This window comes from Canis lupus, chromosome 8 (assembly GCF_011100685.1).
Source record: "Canis lupus familiaris isolate Mischka breed German Shepherd chromosome 8, alternate assembly UU_Cfam_GSD_1.0, whole genome shotgun sequence".
Lineage (NCBI taxonomy): Eukaryota > Metazoa > Chordata > Mammalia > Carnivora > Canidae > Canis > Canis lupus.
Genome location: NC_049229.1, coordinates 73,652,975 through 73,674,225, shown reverse-complemented (window position 1 = coordinate 73,674,225; position 21,251 = coordinate 73,652,975).

Genomic DNA, 21,251 nt, shown 5'->3' with positions numbered 1-21,251 from the left:
AGAAGAGGAAACATAGGGCCCAGAAGTCTGTGCAAACAACCCTTTTCAGTTCCTAGTCATTCGCATAACCAAAACCAAATCCTGGCTTTAAATATCCATAAACCAAATTTTGTATTGTCCAACATGTGGAAGGGCTGCCTACAGTGGTCATTGTCTGGGTGTCATATTTTACATAGCTCATGCACGTGGAAAATGAAATGCATCTCCCCTTAGAACTATCTTATGTCTTAACTGTACTGAGTTATTAGACAAGACAAAGAAACTGGAAGAATACAGGAGAAATCTTCCTGCCACAACAAGGTGAAGACCTATGCAGGGAAACTAGGCAATTAAAAAATATTAATCAGGAGAGAGGAAGAAAATTATTTGTTTCCCTATGACATGATATGTTACAGGGGCAATTTCTACAAACTCAATAAACTAGGAATTAAATAATGATTTCAGGGAAAATTTAGGATATAAAATACCTATCTATTGACAATAATATCACTTAAACTAGCATCAAAAATAAATATTTAGGATTAAATTTCAATAGTGGATAAGATATCATACTAAAAATGACCAATTTTGATGAAGGCTTTTTTAAAAAAATAGAAATGCAAAGATAACACCACTCAAAGATGAGAAATTCATATTTTCACAGTCAAGCGCTGAAGATATAGTCAGAGGACATGCAAATAGGGCCCTCCCTCCACTGATTAAACCAGCCCAGCCTGACCCTGCAGCTGGGAGTGCAACCCCAGCCCCAGGATCCCCAGGTGGCCCCATTCAGGGATCTGGACAGAGCACAGACAACTCACCATGGCATCTGTGCTCAGCTGGGTTTTTCTTGTCGCTATTGTAAAAGGTAATTCAAGGAGAACAAGGGACCTTGAGTATGTGAGTGCAGTTGAGTGAGAGAAACAGGGGATGTGAGACAGTTTCCTGACCAAGATGTCTTGTGTCTGCAGGTGTCCAGGGTGAGGTGCAGCTGGTGGAGTCTGGGGGAGACCTGGTGAAGCCTGGGGGGTCCCTGAGACTCTCCTGTGTGGCCTCTGGATTCACCTTCAGTAACTACGAAATGTACTGGGTCCGCCAGGCTCCAGGGAAAGGGCTGGAGTGGGTCGCAAGGATTTATGAGAGTGGAAGTACCACATACTATGCAGAAGCTGTAAAGGGCCGATTCACCATCTCCAGAGACAACGCCAAGAACATGGCGTATCTGCAGATGAACAGCCTGAGAGCCGAGGACACGGCCGTGTATTACTGTGCGAGTGACACAATGAGGGGACCTCAGTGTGAGCCCAGACACAAACCTCCCTGTAGAAGGGGATCAGGACCACCAGGGGGTGCACACTCCTCACCACTTCTGTTCTGAAGGCTCAGGAGCAGGTGCAGATGGAGTTTCTGGGCAGGTTTCTGGGGCTTCCTCCTCATGGAGGCTGTCAGGATCTGGGGCTTCCTCCTCATGGAGCAGGTTATCTAGGGAGTCTCTCTAGACACATGATTAAGTGCCTTCTTATAAACTTTCTAATTTATAACATTTGTTTTTATATAAACTATTGTTTACATGTACTAAAGACAAATTTGCTTATACTTTTTCTCTACTGCCCCTACACATCATTTAATGACACATATCTCAGTGCATCTCATCTTCTCCTTAAGGAGTTCCACCTTTCTACCCTGTTCATTAGAGAACCCCCCTGCTCAGTGTGCAAGGTTGGTAGAAGCAGCATGAACCAAATGGACAAGAAGCTATAGAGCGATCAGGAGTAAAAAGCAAGACACAACTTCTGGAGGCATCACTGTAATGAACCAACCTACCAGCATTCATGCTAGTGATAACGTGGAAAAGCAGTGGAAACTCCCCAAGGTCGTTGTTAGGATGTGGAATCCGGAGATCACACGCACATGAACACACACACATGCACACACAGAGACACACACATGCACACACACACAAGAGTATAAATCATCATCACATTTACCATGTCTCTTGAGAGCAGGGCAGGCTTCATAGCAAGTCATAAATGCTTGGATGGAATAAGGAAGGACACTGACTCAGGGAGTGTGTTGTAGGTCAGTGGTGGGGATGGGGTCCTGCTCCAGGAGAAGCTTGTGTGGAGTCAGTGTCCCTCCTGCATCAAAGGAGGGAGAACCTGTAGGCTCTGGTTCCATGACCCATGTTTGTGGAGCAAGACAATAGGGAGGAATGGATGTCAAGTTTCTAGCAGGTACATTCAAAATATGGTGTAAGGAATCATTCCACTAAACATGTATGACAACTGGTAGAATATTAGAGAGAAGTGGTTGTTCTAAGTATGAAAATGTCTGAATTAGGAGAAAGTGAGATGAATGTTTCTTCAAAGCCTCACACAATATAAAGTGATTATACAAATGGATCAAGGATAACCCAGTGTCTCAGGTGGAAGCTGTCCTCTCCCCCAAGGTCACCAGCTGGTTCTGAAGGTCACATGTGTGCTATGTGCACAGAGAGACCAGAGCTTCTACTGGATCCATGAGGCTCCTCAGGGTGAGGAGCTGGATTGGAGGAACTTCTACCTCCAGGGAATAACTCATGGATCCTTCAGGGGCTGATGTCAGCTCACTGCGCTCCAACCATCCCCAGGTTGGAACCTAATGCCCATGTGATGGGAGGAGGAGGAGAGGCCTTAGGGGAAGACTTGAGTAAGGAGGTGCAGCCTCATAATGGGATCATTGGGAGTTCCTGTGCTTCTTGGAGTTGATGTCTTCTTCTTCCTGAGATTAGGGAACTTTTCAGCTATTAATCAAATAACTTTTATTTTCCTGCCTCTTCATCTAATGAGACTCCTATCATATGAATATTACTGTGACATCGGAATTAATTGAGTTCCTTATGGCTCCCTTTGTTGTCTTTACCTTTGTTTCCTCTTCTTTTCAGTCATTATTTTCAATAATTTATCTTGTCTAAACTGGCTCTCTCTTCTGCTTCATCAACCGCATTTTTATAACCTTCACTGGGGATTAAATATCGGTTATAGCATTTTTAATATTGTCTGACTAGATTTTACTTCGTTCATCTAGAAGAATTGGAACTTTTGGCGATCCCTGGGTGGCTCAGTGGTTTAGCGCCTGCCTTTGGCCTGAGGTGTGGTCCTAGAGTCCTAGGATTGAGTCCCGCTTCGGGCTTCCCTTGTGGAGCCTGCTTCTTCCTCTGCCTGTGTCTCTGCTTCTCTCTCTTTCTCTCTCTACCTTTCATGAATAAAAAATAAAATCTTAAAAAAAGACCTAGCCTATCTTTAAATTTAAAGATAGCATTATATGGTCTCATTCACTTGGGGAATATAAATAATAGTGAAAGGGAATATAAAGGAAGGGAGAAGAAATGTGTGAGAAATATCAAAAAGGGAGACAGAACATAAAGACTCCCAACTCTGGGAAACGAAGTAGGGGAGGTGGAAGGGGAGGAGGACAGGGGGTGGGGTGAATGGGTGACAGGCACGGAGGGGGAGCACTGGGTGTTATTCTGTATGTTGGCAAATTGAACACCAATAAAAAATAAATTTATAAAATTTTAAAAAAAAATTTAAAGATAGCAAAATTAGAAGAATTGGAACTTATATTGTCTTCTCTCCTTTTTTCCAAGCCCACCTAGTATTCTTTAAATCGGTGTTTCAAAGATACAAATGCAATGAAACGCCGGGACACCTGCACCCCGATGTTTATAGCAGCAATGGCCACGATAGCCAAACTGTGGAAGGAGCCTCAGTGTCCAACGAAAGATGAGTGGATAAAGAAGATGTGGTTTATGTATACAATGGAATATTACTCAGCTATTAGAAATGACAAATACCCACCATTTGCTTCAACGTGGATGGAACTGGAGGGTATTATGCTGAGTGAAGTAAGCCAATCGGAGAAGGACAAACATTATATGTTCTCATTCATTTGGGGAATATAAATAATAGTGAAAAGGAATATAAGGGAAGGGGGAAGAAATGTGTGGGAAATATCAGAAAGGGAGACAGAACGTAAAGACTGCTAACTCTGGGAAACGAACTAGGGGTGGTAGAAGGGGAGGAGGGCGGGGGGGTGGGAGTGAATGGGTGACGGGCACTGGGGGTTATTCTGTATGTTAGTAAATTGAACACCAATAAAAAATAAATTAAAAAAAAACAAATGAGGAAATCCAAATAGAAAAAAAATAAATAAATAAATCGGTGTTTCAATTCCACTTTAGGTATGCTCAGATGGCTCACCGTATCTGCCTTTGACACAGTGTGTGATCCTGGAGCCCTGGGGTTGAGTCTTGCTTCGGGTTCCCTGCATGAAGCCTGCTTCTCCCTCTGCCTGTGTCTCTGCTTCTCTATCTCTGAGTCACTCATGAATAAATAAATAAAATCTTTAACAAAAAAATAAATTCCACTTTGGAGTATTTAATTGAATCTCTAAGCATTAAATTCCTGGACTATGAGATTGGCATGCTTTCATTTTTTTGTGGTAAATTTTTCTATCATTTCATTTTTCTTTTTTATTTTATTTCTGACAAAGTGAGTTAATTTAGGGAATAGCAGAGGAATCACAATTAGAGACATCAGAAACAATGAATATCTACTATTTGCTTTGACATGGATAGAACTGGAGGGTATTATGCTGAGTGAAGCAAGTCAATTGGAGAAGGACTATAATCATATGGTTTCACTCAAATGGGGAATATAAGAAATAGTGAAAGGGATTATAGGGAAAAAAGAAAAATGTGTGGGAAAAATCAGAGAGGAAGACAAAACACGAGAGACTTAACTCTGGGAATTGAACAAAGGTAATGGAAAGGCAGGTGGGCGGGTGGTTGGGGTGACTGGTTGATGGGCACTGAAGTGGGCACTTGACGGGATGAGCACTTGGTGTTATACTGTATGTTGGCAAATTGAATTCCAATAAAAAATATAGAAAAAAGTTCCCACTTCTCCCGGGCTGGGCTTTCCTGTCCCAGAAGCTTTTGCCACTGAGCTTTAGCCAGGGAGGCCCTTGCAGTGCCCCTCCCCCACTTGATTCTTTTTTATTTCATTTTTTTCGCCTTCCTACCTTGCTAGAAGCTAAAATCCTTCCCTCTATGATGTTCCAGTTGTTCTCTCTTTAAATCTCAGGTCAAATTTGTAGGTGTTCAGGATGGTTTGTAAGTTATCTAGGTAAGTTGGTGTGGCCAGGAGAGTTGAGGACCCCTACTCCTCCGCCTTCTTGCCCCACTTCCTCATCTTGGCAGTTTATTTAAGCCTCCAAATTCTTCTCAGTGTTAGAAAATAGTTATGTTAAGTAGAAACAATGACTTTTTATCATCTGGAGGGAAAGACCTCAGAGGCTTGAGGACACCTGATAGATGTCAGGGACTTGATTCAAGATTCCAGCTCACCTCTGACTACAATAAATATAGCTGGAGATCTGTATCCAAGGAGCAGAAGGAGGGATGAAAGATGGGGATAAGTAGGAGACATCCTTCACCAGGAGGATCTGTGTGATCATGTGGAAGAGACTCTGATTGCATGTTGGAAAAACACAAAAGCGTGAGATGTCTACTCTGTCTCTGCAGGGGTGTTTGGAGCCAACAAGTTCTGCTGGGATCACCAGGGGACACGCACAACCACCAGGAGATCTCAGGAACCAGGAATCTCAAGATCCAGAACAAGATGACCGTTGAGAGCTAGTCTCCTCTTCAGGGATTTCTGTGCCATGCTCTGAAAACATCGTCCAGACAGGGACAAGGTTAACATTTGTAAAATCTGTGGAAACACGGAAAAGTCCCCCACTTTTTGAAGACACCATCATAGTGCCAGTAACCAAACTCGCCAAGGTTAACCCACCAGTATTAAAATAACTGATATTGTTATGGCAATAAATGTGAGTGTCAAGGGCAGCCCGGGTGGCTCAGCGGTTTAGTGCCACCTTCAGCCCACGGTGTCATCCTGAAGACATGGGATCAAGTTCGAGTCCCATGTCAGGCTCCCTGCATAGAGCCTGCTTCGCCCTCTGCCTCTCTCTCTCTGCCTCTCTCTCTCTCTCTCTCTCATGAATAAATAAATAAAATCTTTTTAAAAATGTGAGTGTCGAAGTACAATGACCTTCATGACATAGATGAAGAAATGTCCTTAAAAAATAGAATCCTTTCTGTGGTCATATCTTCTGACATTAATTGCTTTAGTAATCGTTCCACTCTGTTATCTTTATGTAGAATTTCTATTCTTATGTACAGAGAGAGATCAGGTGTAAAGCCCTTAGCTTGTTGAAAACCACAGCATTTCTATCAGCTCTCTGAGTCTCTGTCAAGGCTTCTACTTGTCTCTGTGTTTCTGTGAAAGAACGATCTGGTCTACACACATCACTCAGTTGGGGCTTCTGGAAATTCAAGAAACCTTCAAATCTTATGTCCAATTCTGTCTTGGTAGTGGCTCAGGGAGCATCCAGGTGCTATGGTGGGGACCACAGGCCCAAACACTGGGGCTCACTCCAAACTGCTGTGTCCGTTTAGATCCTCACACAACCTCTCTGTGCTGCAGTGAATACTTACATACCTGTAAATGGTGCTAATTGTTTATGTATATACATTAGGTTGTGTCCATATGTGGAAATATGGAAGATGATCAATGCTAAGTATTCAGACAGCAAATCAGGTATTGAGAAAAAACAATTTACTGACAGATATCCTGTCTTAAAACTCTTCCAGGATCCTACATAAGATCTGAGTGCCTCTTGAGGTTGCTTCCTCAAAAATTTCCTGTATACTCAGAATACATGCAAATATGGCCCTCCCTCCGCTGATTAAACCTGCCCAGCCCTGACCTTGCAGCTGGGAGAGAAACTCCAGTCAGAATCCCCAGGTGACCCCATTCAGGGATCAGGACAGAGCACAGACAACTCACCATGGAATCTGTGCTCAGCTGGGTTTTCCTTGTCACTATTTTAAAAGGTAATTCATGGAGAACCAGGGACCTTGAGTATGTGAGTGGAGATGAGTGAGAGAAACAGATGATGGGGGACAGTTTTCTGACCAGGATGTCTTGTGTCTGCAGGTGTCCAGGGTGAGGAGCAACTGGTGGAGTTTGGAGGACACATGGTGAATCCTGGGGGTTCCCTGGGTCTCTCCTGTCAGGCCTCTGGATTCACCTTCAGTAGCTATGGCATGAGCTGGGTCCGCCAGGCTCAAAAGAAGGGGCTGCAGTGGGTCGGACATATTAGCTATGATGGAAGTAGTACATACTACGCAGACACTTTGAGGGACAGATTCACCATCTCCAGAGACAACACCAAGAACATGCTGTATCTGCAGATGAACAGCCTGAGAGCCGAGGACACAGCCGTGTATTACTGCATGAGGAACACAGTGAGTTGACATCAGTGTGAGCCCAGACACAAACCTCCCTGTAGAAGGGGATCAGGACCACCAGGGGGTGCGCACTTCTCACCACTTCTGAGTCAAAGACTCAGGAGCAGGTGCAGATGTAGGTTCTAGGCAGGTTTCCTGTCAGGCTCTGAGCTTGCTTTCCATGGAGCAGTTTCCTCTAGGAAACCTCTCTTGGCACAGAATTCTGTGTTTATGAATTTAGTCACTAATTTTGTAACTTTTTTGTTAAAAAATCCTTCTATGCATAAAAGATAAATTTGATTAGATTTGCTAACTGTCCCAAAAATATGAGTAATTAGAAATCTGGGATCCCTGGGTGGCGCAGCGGTTTGGCGCCTGCCTTTGGCCCAGGGCGCGATCCTGGAGACCCGGGATCGAATCCCACGTCGGGCTCCCGGTGCATGGAGCCTGCTTCTCCCTCTGCCTGTGTCTCTGTCTTCCTCTCTCTCTCTGTGACTATAATAAATAAATAAAAAAAATTAAAAAAAGAAATCTCTGTGTACATCAAATTATCCTTATAAGCCTCACAGCTATGTGCACTGTGTATGACAGAACCACCGAGATCCTTATACAGGTTTGTAGAAGCAGCATAAACTGCCTGCTGGACTTGAAGGAACAGAGTCATCAACAGTCTAAAGCAAGAAAGTAAAAATCCCTGGAGGGGTCACTGTCTTGAACCATCCTCCCAGGATCAATGTTATTGACCACCTGGGAAAGCAGAGGAACCCCCAACTGCACATGGTGTGAATGTGGATTCTGAAGATAACAAATGCACACACAAAGACACACATACACACACGGGAGAGTATTAAACCTTTATCACCCTCACCATCATCAGTTGAGAGTAGGACAGACCTCTCAGCAAGCCATAGATGCTTGGATGGAGGCAGGCAAGGACACAGGATCAGGGTGTATGTTGTGAGTCAGTGGTGGGAACGGGGTCCCTCTCCATGAGGGTCTGGTGTGGAGTTAGTGTCTGCCATGCAAAAAAGGAGGATGAACCTTTGGGTTCTTGTTTTATTTCCCATGGTTGTAGAACAGGAAATGAGGGATGCATGAATGTCAAAAATTTAGCACGTAGATTCAAAGATATGGTGTAAGGAATAATTCGACTAAACAAGTATGAAGAGTGGAAGAACAAAACAAGAAATATCCATTCTAAGTAGAAAAAGGTCTGAATCATGGATAATGAGAATGATCCATGGAAGCAGCAGAAATTTTAAAATGATAGTAGAAATAAAGCAAGGTTTTACTAAGAGTCTCAGGTAGAAACAGTCCTCTACCCAAGGTCACCAGCTGGTTCTGAAGGTCATGTGTGCACTGCGTATACTCAGATAACAAAAGATTCTAATGGATCCATGGGGATCCTCAGGGTGAGGAGCTGGATTGGAGGACCTTCCTCCTGCAGGGAATAACTCATTGATCCTTCAGGTGCTGATATCAGCTCACTGAATAGCTTCTGCTTCTGTTTACTCTCTTATCATCTACTGGGACTCCATTAGTACAAATGTTGTTATGATTTCATAAGTCACTGAGTTCCCTACGTCTATTTTTGTTGTCTTTACCTTTGTTTTCTCTTGTTTTCAGTTGGTATTTTCTATAATTTCATACTATCTATACTACATCATTGCTCTGCTTCATCCTACTTCCATTGTATGGCATCCACGTGGGATAGTGTCTTGGTTATAGAAATTTTAACTTAGCCTGATTTGAGTTTATTCATTTATCTCTGCATTACGCAAATATCTATCTATTATCTTCTATCCAATTTCCAAGTTCTTCTAGTATTATTCAATCATTGCTTTAAATCCTGTTTATATACATATCTTACAGATATGTAAATCTAAAATCCTGGTTTGAGACATTTTTATCCTGTATAATCTGCTGGGATTGATTTATTTCATCATTTACCTTTTTATGATAAATTCTTAAAAAAGGAAGATCCTTGGTTCTCTTTAGTCTTCCACTTGAAAGAATGTGGACTACAAAATAAATTGAAAAATAAAATAAAAATAAAAAACTAAAAGTATTTATGAAAATTAGGGAGGAAAATTTAGAACAAATTAATAATGATAAATAAAGAAGGATTTATTGGAATATAAATATAAAATAGGAATAAATAATGAAGAATGAAAGTAGAAAGGAAGCTAAGAACTAACTCCCCTATAACTGACACCTCACAACACTCTCTGATGACCAGACTTGCTGACCTGGAACTGCTGGTGCTGATCCCCTGGGGAGGGGCTGCCGTGCTCACTCTCAGAAGTCCTGCCTTAGTGGGCATCCTCTTCTACAAGGTAGGGGGCAGGGCTCAGAGTGAGCAGCTCTGGGCTCCAATGGATGGCCCTCTTCTGCTCCCTGATGCACTGAAGGGGGGGTTGAAAATGATCCCCTCTCTTTAGCCTGGGGTAGAATACTCATAACCCCCACTGTTCAGAGAGCCCTCACATGAGAGCCATCAACCCTTCTGTCTGCAGTTTCCATCTGAACCCCATGTTCACCCTGCCTGTGTCTGAGCTAGTTTATCTCAGGCACATGAAAGAGTCTCCATATATCAACATGAGGGACTCCTGTCGTGTGAACCTGGGCTGGTCCTCCGAGGGTGGGTCTCACAGTCTTTAAATTCCGCTGGGATAGAGGTAACAGGATCACACCTCCATTCCATTTCTGATGAAACAGAGAACAGTGAGACAGGCAAGGTGGCAGCACAGTAGGGGTCATCACTTCATTTCACCCCATTAATTTAGCTAGATAACTGTCAAACCACGTGGAACATCTATGAATTCAACCACAGATGTCAGGAATAAATGAATGGATCTCTACAAATAAAATGTGACCGCTTTTCCACAGTAGGAATATACAGAGATAAATGGAGGGGATATGTGGAGAGACAAATGGTGACACAAGAGCCTTCGTAAGCACATTACAGGAAAGTCATACAGTCTGGACCTCAAAACCTGGATCTTTAGAAACATGCTTCTGTGAGTGCAGTCCCTCCCTGAAAGCTGTTCTTAAGTGTTCTTGATATTCTGCCTACAGAAGAAGCAGGCAATATCACAGATGGGACAGTGGGGTTGAATCTTTCTGGAGGCACAGAAAGATCAGGCTGTCTGAACCACAAGAGCTTCCACACATTGGGACAGGGAAATGAGTTTATGTAACAACCCCAGGAGGAGGTTCAGCTTGTTTGAACTAAACAGTGAACCAAGGCCTGATTGGATGACAGCTCTCCATGTTAGATCCCTGCAGAAGTTGGGAATGCAACAACCCTCCACCTTCCTCTGGGAGAGGCAGAGAATTGGTACACTAGACTGGATGAGTACTCTCCATGCCAGGGCCCTACAACAGAGGGAAAAGAGGCCAACCTATGCTTCCTCCAGGATGTGGGGAGCAGATGCATGAATGACCAGGTGAAATGTCTCCTTGCCAGGGCTCTACATTGTTCACAAATGAACCTCATTCCATATGAACCTAGGAGGACCTGAGTGGGCAGGCCCGATAGGAGCCTATAGAGTTTGGCACACACTGCGATGCCTTATCTGCAGGGCTGGAGATTGGAGCACAATCATTTTTATTTTCTTCCTCTAAGGAGGCAAGGAAATCCTTCAAGGAACAAAAGCTTCACACAGCAAATGCCTGACACTGAACCACACCCCCTGACATTGGGTGGGGCAATTCCACCCAAGCACAGGCACCTGAGAGCCTGTGTAGCATGGCCCTCCCACAGGAGACAAGCTGGAAGAATACTTTGTATTTTGTTTGGGTTGTTGTAGATATTTTTCAATCTGCTCACTCATATAGCCATTAAGCACTGGACAAAATGATTAGAAAGAGGAATCCACACCATATGCAAGAACCAGAGAAAGTCTTCTCTATCACAGATCTATTATATACAGTTATAAATAAAATATAAGAGATGAAGTACACAATTATAATTATGAATTACTATTCGTGCTTGAAAAAAACATAAAATACATGAGAGTTTCTTAGTGTAGGAATCAAATTTCATCAGGCTGAAATTCAATGTGCTCTAAGATGCAGTCTAAACTGAATGCTGTAACAGCCAATGTAAATGAGGAAGAATAGACAGTAAATGACATAAGAGAAGGTGATGGAAAGGAAGGAAGATGAGATAAAGGCATTAAAACAAGTGAGAGCCACAAACAGATACTTGGAGAAGTAACCAATGGTTTGAAAAAATACCAGCTTATATATTGGGTATTCTGAGCAGACCAAGAGAGACAGAGGACCAGAAGGAATGTTTGAACAAATCACAACTGAAAACATCCATAATCTGTGGAAGGAAACAGGTGGTCATATGTGGAAAATACAAAGGAGCCCTCCAAAAATCAATAAAATAGGTCAACACAACTACTTATAATAGGGAAGATGCAATTTTCAGAAATGAGAAAATCATAGAAGCAGCTCAAGAAAAGATTCCTCACATACAGAGAGAGAGAAACATTAGACAAACAGCAGGACTAAACATAGAGACCTGGTAGGTCAGAAAGGCTGGAATGATAAATTCAGGGGAGAAAATGTGAAATGCATCCAAATGAATCCATTTGTCTAACTAGGCTGTAATTCCTAATTGAAGGAGAGATAAAGTGCTTTCAGAACAGAAAGGCATTAAAAGATTCTGTGACCACCAAGCCCACCTTCCAATAAATATGAAGAGGGATTCAGTAAGCTAAGAGGGATCCCAAAGATACACAAAAATTCTGCTGGAACGGGGATTGTATTTTATTTCATATTTTTTGGAACGGGGATTTTAAAGGTAATACAATAGCAGTAAATTCATACTCTTCAATAGTTACTCTGAGCATGGATTGGATAAATGATCCAGTCAAAAGTCATAGGATATCAGGTGGGATAAAAAGTAATACCCATTCATTTGGGTCTACAGGAGACTCATCTTAGACCCAAAGACACATTCAGATTCAAAATGAGGGGGTGGATAAAGATTTATCATGCAAATGGACATAAATAGAGAGCTGGGGTAAATATCTTCATATCAGATAAATTAGATTTGAAACCAAAACTTGGGACAGCTCTGGTGGCTCAGCAGTTTATGATGCCTTTTGCCCAGGGCCTGATCCTGGAGACGTGGGATCAAGTCTCATGTCATGCTCCATGAATGGGGCCTGCTTCTCCATCTGCCTCTCTCTCTGTCTCTGTCTCTGTCTCTCTCTCTCTTTGTCTCTCTCTCTCATGAATAAATAAAAAGAATCTTTTAAAAAAATTAGAAAAACATCTCAAATACACAAGCTAACCTTAAACCTAAAAGAATTGGAGAAAGGGACTCCTGGGGGGATCAGTGGTCAACCACCTGCCTTCAGCCCTGGGTATATGATTCTGGAGTCCAAGGATCAAGTTACACATCAGGCCCCCTCTCTCTGTGTCTCTCATGAATAAGTAAATAAGTACTTTTTAAAAAGAAGAACTGGAGAAAGATCAGCAAATAAAACCTAAACCAAACAGGAGACAGAAATAATAAGTTTTAGAGCAGAAATCAAAGAAAAGGAATCCAGAACAGTAGAAAAATCAAGGGAGCTAGAAGCTATATCCCAAATATTTTGAAATGTTGTATCTTCTTTCTCATTAGTTTCCATGAATCTTTTTAATTCTTCTCTAATTTCCTTTTTGACCCTTTCATCTTTTAGCAGGATGCTCTTTAATCTTCATATGTTTGAGTTTCTTCCAAATTTCTTCTTGTGCTTGAGTTGAAGTTCTAAAGCATTGTGTTCTGAAAATATGCAGGGGACAATCCCAATCTTTTGGTATCACTTAAGACCTGATTTATGAGCCATTATGTGGTCTATTCTGGAAGAAGTTCCATGTGCACTCGAGAAGAATGTGTATTCAGTTGCATTTGGATATAAAGTTCTGAAAATATCTGTGAAATCCATCTGGTTGAGTGTATCATTTAAAGCTCTTGTTCTTTAGAGATGTTGTGCTTAGAATATCTCTCAATTACAGACAGCACTGTGTTGAAGTTTCCCAGTATATGTGTATTATAATTACGTCATAACTTTGGTTATTAATTGATAAACTTGCAGGCTCCCACATAAGGGGCATAAATATTCATGATTGTTAGATCCTCCTGTTAGATAGATCCTTTAAGTATGATATAGTGTCCCTCGTCGTCTCTTACTACAGTCTGTGGGATAAACTTTAATTTATCTGATATGAGAATGGCTACCCCTGCTTTCTTTTGAGGACCATTTGAATGGTAAATGGTTCTCCAATCTTTTATTTTCAGGCCGTAGGTGTCCTTCTGTCTAAAATGAGTCTTTTATATACAGCAAATAGATGGGTCTTGCTTTTTTTTATCCAGTCTGAAACCCCCCACTTTCCGATGGGATCATTAAGCTCATTCACATTCACAGTTACTATGGAAAGATATGAATTTAGGGTCAACATATTATCTATTCAGTCCCTGTTTTGTGGATTGTTTCCTTGGACTTCCTCTTTCTTTTACAGAGTCCCCCTTAACATTTCTTGCAGAGCTGGTTTGGTGGTCGCATATTCTTTCAGTTTCTGCCTATCTTAAATATTTTTTTTAATTTTTATTTATTTATGATAGTCACAGAGAGAGAGAGAGGCAGAGACACAGGCAGAGGGAGAAGCAGGCTCCATGCACCGGGAGCCCGACGTGGGATTCGATCCCGGGTCTCCAGGATCGCGCCCTGGGCCAAAGGCAGGCGCCAAACCGCTGCGCCACCCAGGGATCCCAGTTTCTGCCTATCTTAGAAACTCTTTATCTCTCCTTCTATTCTGAATGAGAGCCTTGCTGGATAAAGTATTCTTGGCTGCATGTTCTTCTCATTTAGGACCCTGAATATATCCTGCCAGCCCTTTCTGGACTGCCAGCTCTCTGTAGAGAGGACTGCTGCTAATCTAATATTTCTCCCCATATAAGTTACGGATCTCTCATCTCTTGTTGCTTTAAGGATTTTCTCTTTATCTTTGCAACTTCCAAGTTTCACTATTAAATGTTGAGGTGTTGAACGGTTTTTATTGATTTTAGGGGCGACCTCTATATCTCCTGGATATGAATGATTGTTTCCCTCCCCAAATTAGGGAATTTTTCAGCCATGATTTGTTCAAATATGCTTTCTCGTCCTCTCTCCCGCTCAGCACCCTCTGGAACCCCAATTAAACATAGATTTTTCTTTTTGAGGCCGTCATTTACTTCCCTTAACCTTTCCTCATGGTCTCTTAATTGTTTTTCTCTTTTTTCCTCAGCTACCTTCCTTGCCATTAACTTGTCTTCTATGTCACTCACTTGTTCTTCTAACTCAGTAATCCTCATTGTTAGGACCTCCAGTTCGGATTGTATGTCATTTAATTGATTTTTAATTTCGGCCTGATTAGTTCTAAATTATGCAGTCATGAAGTCTCTTCAATCCTTTATGCTTTTTTCTAGAGCCACCAGTAGCTTTCGAATTGTGCTTCTGAGTTGGATTTCTGACATTGCATTGTAATCCAAATTCTGTAACTCTGTGGCAGAGAGTAATGTTTCTGCTTCTTTCTTTTGTAGTGAGTTCTTCCTTTTAGTCATTTTCCTTAGTGCAGAGTGGCTTTATGAGTGGGGTGAGTCAAGTATATCAACCACGACCTAAGTAAATTTCACCCTAGATTATTCTGACGAGGTCATGGACCAGAAATTGAAAAGAAAGTTCAGAATGAAATTAAACAAAAGGACCACTAAAGTGAAAAACAAATTTTAAAACAAAGTGGTAAAAAATAAAAGGCCAGGAATCCTAAAGAAGAGTAGAAAAAAAGAAAAAAAAAAAGGAGAATAATAAAAAGGGGGAGGAGGACTGTGAGATGGTGGTGGTGAAGAAGTTGTAGTGGAGGGAGAATGTAGTCAATCTGAGGGGTTCTATAGGATGATCCCCTTGTTTCTGTGTATATTAATTTCTGTATATTAGTAGATGCTCAGTACCAAATTTATGTAAACCAGAAATACTTGTAGAAGGCCCCAACACTGGCCACCAAAACATAAATAAGATAAAAGATGGGGGTAGAATGGAAATGAGGAATGTCACAAAATGCCCCAGCATGGTATTCCACTTGGTTCTGGGTGCATATTGGTCCTGTTTTAGAAGGCATTATCTTCGGCCATTTTAAAACAAAATGAGGCAGGTAAAACACACACACACACACACACACACACACACACACACACATACAAACATATCTTGTATATCTCCCAAAATTAAGTCAAGTATGCTTAAGGGAATCTAGCATTGGAAAATATATCTCGGACCTGTAATTGTAGAAATATGAAAGTCAAAAAGGAAGAATCTTAAAAATGAAGGGGTGGTAAAATATTGCAGTTAAGGTGGAAAAAGAAAAAATTGGAAATGTTCACTCTGATATTACAACAAGTTTTACTGGGAAAAAGAAGAGAAAAAAAGGAGGGGTATCCTCTGTTTCTCTATACTGCAAACGTTCGACTTCCTTGGAGCTTTCCAGTGCTGCCTATAAGAATTTGCTCTTCCGCTGTCCTTCCAGCTGGTCTTCCAGGGGACGGACCTGTTGTGCTGTGTCCCAAGTGTGCGCAACTGAGTTATCTGCCGCACCCCCTGCCAGGTGCAGGGCTCAGTGAAAGCTGTTTATCCTGTGAGTCCCCTGTTCTATGGTGGCCCTGGTCTGTCCCAGGGACAGGTGACAAAAGGAGGAAAACAACACTAGTGGCAGTCAGCTCTCTAGCTCTGGAGTCAGCTCCTGCAGTAAGTACCGCAGTCTCCTAGTTCACACTGGCCTGGATGATCCTGGGGCTGAGGAGGCACTGATCTGCACAGTTTGGGGGCGCCTGGTGCAGGAGAGTCCTTGTTGTCCTGTGCCCTCCCTGCCTCTGCGAGTCCTAGGGAAAGTGCAGGATCCAGGGCTGTGGTCCTCAGCCCCCTGGGATCAGGGGCCTATACTGCTGGAATCCAGCACCCAGGTTGTGGCTCCCAAAGGCAGCCAGGTGCAGACCCCTCCAACCAGAGTCCCCGCCTGAGCTTGTCCAGAGACCCCACTTGGTCTGCACTCCAGTCCTATGTGGATCTTGGCCCCACAGTTGTGGCGCACTCTCTCCAGGGTGCACTGCCTCTGTTAGTGACTCCAGGAGACTGGAGGCTACACTGACTCTCCTGCAGTTCTTCTCAATTTCTCTGCTTAGCGCTTTTCTGTCTGGGAAGAATCCAGTGCAGATTTTTAAAGTTCCTGGTTCTCCTGGCCTGGGGTTTCCTGTCCTGGAGGATTTCATCACCTGGCCTTATCCAGGATCCTCATAGGGGTCCTTCCCCCACTTGATTCTTTTATTTTTTTCCACCTTCCTACCTTGTTAGCAGCACAAACTCTTCTCTCTGTAGTGTGCCAGGTATTCTAACTTTAAATCTCAGGTAGAATTCATAGGTTTTCAAGATGATTTGAAAGTTATTTAGGTAAGTTGATGGGGACAGGTGACTTGGGGACCCTACTGCTGCGTCATCTTGCCCTGCCGCCCTCTGCTGCTTATAATACTTTGTGATAGCTTGAGAAAGTCTCTTCACAACCCCATCCCCATAGGTATACCTTCCCAACAAAACACCCCACACATCCTACATTCCAAAAGGTGGACGATTCTCTACTTGCAGACAAGCAGGTTTTCTTCTCTCAGTCTTACAATTGATTTTGTAGGAGCTCAGAATGATTTGATAAAAACCCAGATGTGTGCAGGGAGGAGACAAGCTCATCGCCCCTACATGTCTGCCATGTTAAATCCTTCTTTTCACATTTGTTTGACAGCAAAGATGGTCTGAAGTAATAGAAGGAGAGAATATGTATGACAGCTACAATCCTCATTTCTGTAACAGAAAAGAATAAAAACTGTTAATTAACCTTCCTTCTTCGTCTACCAACTACATATACTCTTTGATTTCAGCAACCCTTCAGCTCCGCAGAGCTCATTACTTGGCCGAATGACCAACACCTTAATCCTGAAAGGTCTCTCCTTGGTCTCCTCTTTACCATTATTGCTACCTAGTTAGTGCTGTAATTCTTTCTTCGCAAGGATATTACACTCATCTATAAAGCCAGCTGCTTCAGGGATATGGATACCATGATACTCTACTGAGCTCCAACATAAAGTAGTGCTTGATTATCTGCAGAACAATCTGTGAAGGAGGCTTATGCTTTTTCTTTCAAATAATTGTACGAATCTCACCATGAGAATATGGGCAGGGTGGAGAGAGAAGGTAGTGGAGCAGGACTGGAGTCCATGAATATTTGGAAGTACTTAGAAGTGACATTCTGTGTCCTGAGGATCGCTTCAGAACCCATCACTTCTTCCATTTGGTGATAGAGAGGCACTGTGCATGCCCCAATTTAGGGCTTAGGCATTCAGATATCATGCACTTGGAGGTGGGACAAGATGGCAGAAATTAGGGTCCCCAACTCACCTGTCCCCACCAAATTACCCAGATAACTTTCAAATCATCCTGAAAACCTACAAAATAACCTGATATTTAAAGAGAGAACAGGGATCCCTGGGTGGCGCAGTGGTTTGGCGCCTGCCTTTGGCCCAGGGCGCGATCCTGGAGACCCGGAATCGAATCCCACGTTGGGCTCCCAGTGCATGGAGCCTGCTTCTCCCTCTGCCTATGTCTCTGCCTCTCTCTCTCTCTCTCTCTCTCTCTGTGTGTGACTATCATAAATAAATAAAAAAAATTAAAGAGAGAACAGCTGGAATGCTACACTGGGAAGAGTTCACGCTACTATCAAGTACAAATGTTGGAGAGGATGTGGAGAAAAGGGAACCCTCATACACTGTTGGTGGGAATGTGAACTGGTGCAGCCACTCTGGAAAACTGTGTGGAGGTTCCTCAAAGAGTTAAAAATAGACCTGCCCTACGACCCAGCAATTGCACTGCTGGGGATTTACCCCAAAGATACAGATGCAGTGAAACGCCGGGACACCTGCACCCCGATGTTTATAGCATCAATGGCCACGATAGCCAAACTGTGGAAGGAGCCTCGGTGTCCAACGAAAGATGAATGGATAAAGAAGATGTGGTTTATGTATACAATGGAATATTACTCAGCTATTAGAAATGACAAATACCCACCATTTGCTTCAACGTGGATGGAACTGGAGGGTATTATGCTGAGTGAAGTAAGCCAGTCGGAGAAGGACAAACATTATATGTTCTCATTCATTTGGGGAATATAAATAATAGTGAAAGGGAATATAAGGGAAGGGGGAAGAAATGTGTGGGAAATATCAGAAAGGGAGACAGAACGTAAAGACTGCTAACTCTGGGAAACGAACTAGGGGTGTTGGAAGGGGAGGAGGGCGGGGGGTGGGAGTGAATGGGTGACGGGCACTGGGGGTTATTCTGTATGTTAGTAAATTGAACACCAATAAAAAAAATACCTTCAGATATAAAAAAAAAAAGTACAACTTGTTTCTGCACTGAGCAAATGACTAGAAGGAAAAACTCACCACAAAAGAAACAGAAACAATACTCTCTCCCACAGAGTTACAAAATTTGGATTACAATTCAATGTCAGAAAGCCAATTCAGAAGCACAATTAGAAAGCTACTGGTGGCTCTAGAAAATACTGTAAAGGATTCAACAGACTTCATGACTGCAGAATTTAAAACTAATCAGATCGAAATTGAAAATCAATTAAATGGGAGGAGGGGCAAGATGGCAGAAGAGTCGTGTCCCCAAATCACCTGTCCCCACCAAATTACCTAGATAAGCTTCAAATCATCCTGAAAGTCTACAAATTCGGCCTGAGATTTAAAGAGAGAACAGCTAGAATGCTACAGTGAGAAGAGTTCACACTTCTATCAAGGTAAGAAGCCAGGGGAAAAAAGATTTAAAGAAACAAAAGGCATCCAAGGGGGAGGGCCCCACGAGAAGCCGGGCTAAGGCCGGGGCCAGTGTCCCCAGGACAGGAAAGCTCCCTCCCAGAGAAGCAGGAGCTACACAAATCTTCCCGGGTGGAAAGGCACTTGCAGGAAGATAGAGCAGGACCCCAGGAGAGCGGGGATGCCCTCGGGCTCCCTGGGACGCTAACAGACACCTGCGTCCCGGGAGAGTGCACCGAGCTCCCTAAAAGCTGCAGCGCACACGGCTGGACCTGGGAGCAGCTCGGAGGGGCTCTGGCAGCGGCTCCACAGAGGGGGGTTTCCCGGCTGGAGCACAAATCCAACAGCGCAAGCCCGGGAGCACAGGGCGCCGGGGACACAGCCCAGGATCTGGCTTCCCCCCAGTGACAGGCAGAGGCCAGGAGGGCCCAGGACAGCAAGGATGCTCCTGACTCGAGCTGAGCAGATCAGCGGTCACACCCCCAGAGCATCCAGGCCTCTGCAGATGGAGAGCTCTGTAGTTACTGAGGGAGCTGAATCCAGGGCTCCAGAGCTGGCCCCGCCACTGCGGTTTTTCCTCCTGGGGCCTCAAGGGGTAGACAATCCCCACTGAGCCCTGCACCAGGCAGGGGGCTGAGCAGCTCCCTCAAGTGCTAACACCTGAAAATCAGCACAACAGGCCCCTCCCCCAGAAGACCAGCTAGACGGACAAGTTCCAGGGGAAGTCAAGGGACTTAAAGTATATAGAATCAGAAGATACTCCCACATGTTTTTTTTCCTTTTTTTATTGCTTTTTGATTTGTTTCCCCACCCTTTTTTCCCTTTCTTTTTCTTCTCTTTTTTCTTATTATCTTCCTTTTTTCTTTTTTATTTTTCTCTTTTCTTTCCTTCTTTCTCTCCTCTCTTTTTCTCCTTTTCCCAATGCAACTTCTTTTTGGCCACTCTACACTGAGAAAAATGACTAGAAGGAAAACCTCACCTAAAAAGAAAGAATCAGAAACAGTCCTCCCTCCCACAGAGTTACAAAATCTGGATTAAAATTCAATATCAGAAAGCCAATTCAGAACACTATTATAAAGCTACTGGTGGCTCTAGAAAAAAGCATGAAGAACTCAAGAGACTTCATGACTGCAGAATTTAGATCTAATCAGGCAGAAATTAAAAATCAATTGAATGACATGCAATCCGAACTAGAAGTCCTAACAACAAGGGTTAACAAGGTGGAAGAACGAGTGAGTGACATAAAAGACAAGTGGATGGCAAAGAGGGAAACTGAGGGAAAAAGAGACAAACAATTAAAAGACCATGAGGATAGATTAAGGGAAATAAATTAAAGCCTGAGGAAGAAAAACCTACGTTTAATCGGAGTTCCCGATGGCGCCAAAAGGAACAAAGGGCCAGAATATGTATTTAAAAAAATCATAGCTGAAAACTTTACTAATCTGGAAAGGGACACAGGAATTCAGATCCAGGAAATAGATCCCCCCTAAAATCAATAAAAACCGTTCAACAACTTGACACTTAATAGTTAAGCTTGCAAATTCCAAATATAAAGAGAACTGGGGGGTATTATGCTGAGTGAAGTAAGTTAATCAGAGAAGGACAAACAGTGTATGTTGTCATTCATTTGGAGAATATAAATAATAGTGAAAGGGAATATAAGGGAAGGGAGAAGAAATGTGTGAGAAATATCAGAAAGGGAGAAAGAACATAAAGACTCCTAACTCTGGGAAACGAACTAGGGGTGATGGAAGGGGAGGAGGGCGGGGGGTGGGAGTGAATGGGTGACGGGCACTGAAGGGGGCACTTGACGGGATGAGCACTGGGTGTTATTCTGTATGTTGGTAAACTGAACACCAATAAAAATTAAATTTATTATTAAAAAAAAAGAAAAGACCCCAAATAGCCAGGGGAATTTTAAAAAAGAAAACCATACCTGGGGGCATCACAATGCCAGATTTCAGATTGTACTACAAAGCTACTGTCATCAAGACAGTCTGCTACTGGCACAAAAACAGACACATAGATCAATGGAACAGAATA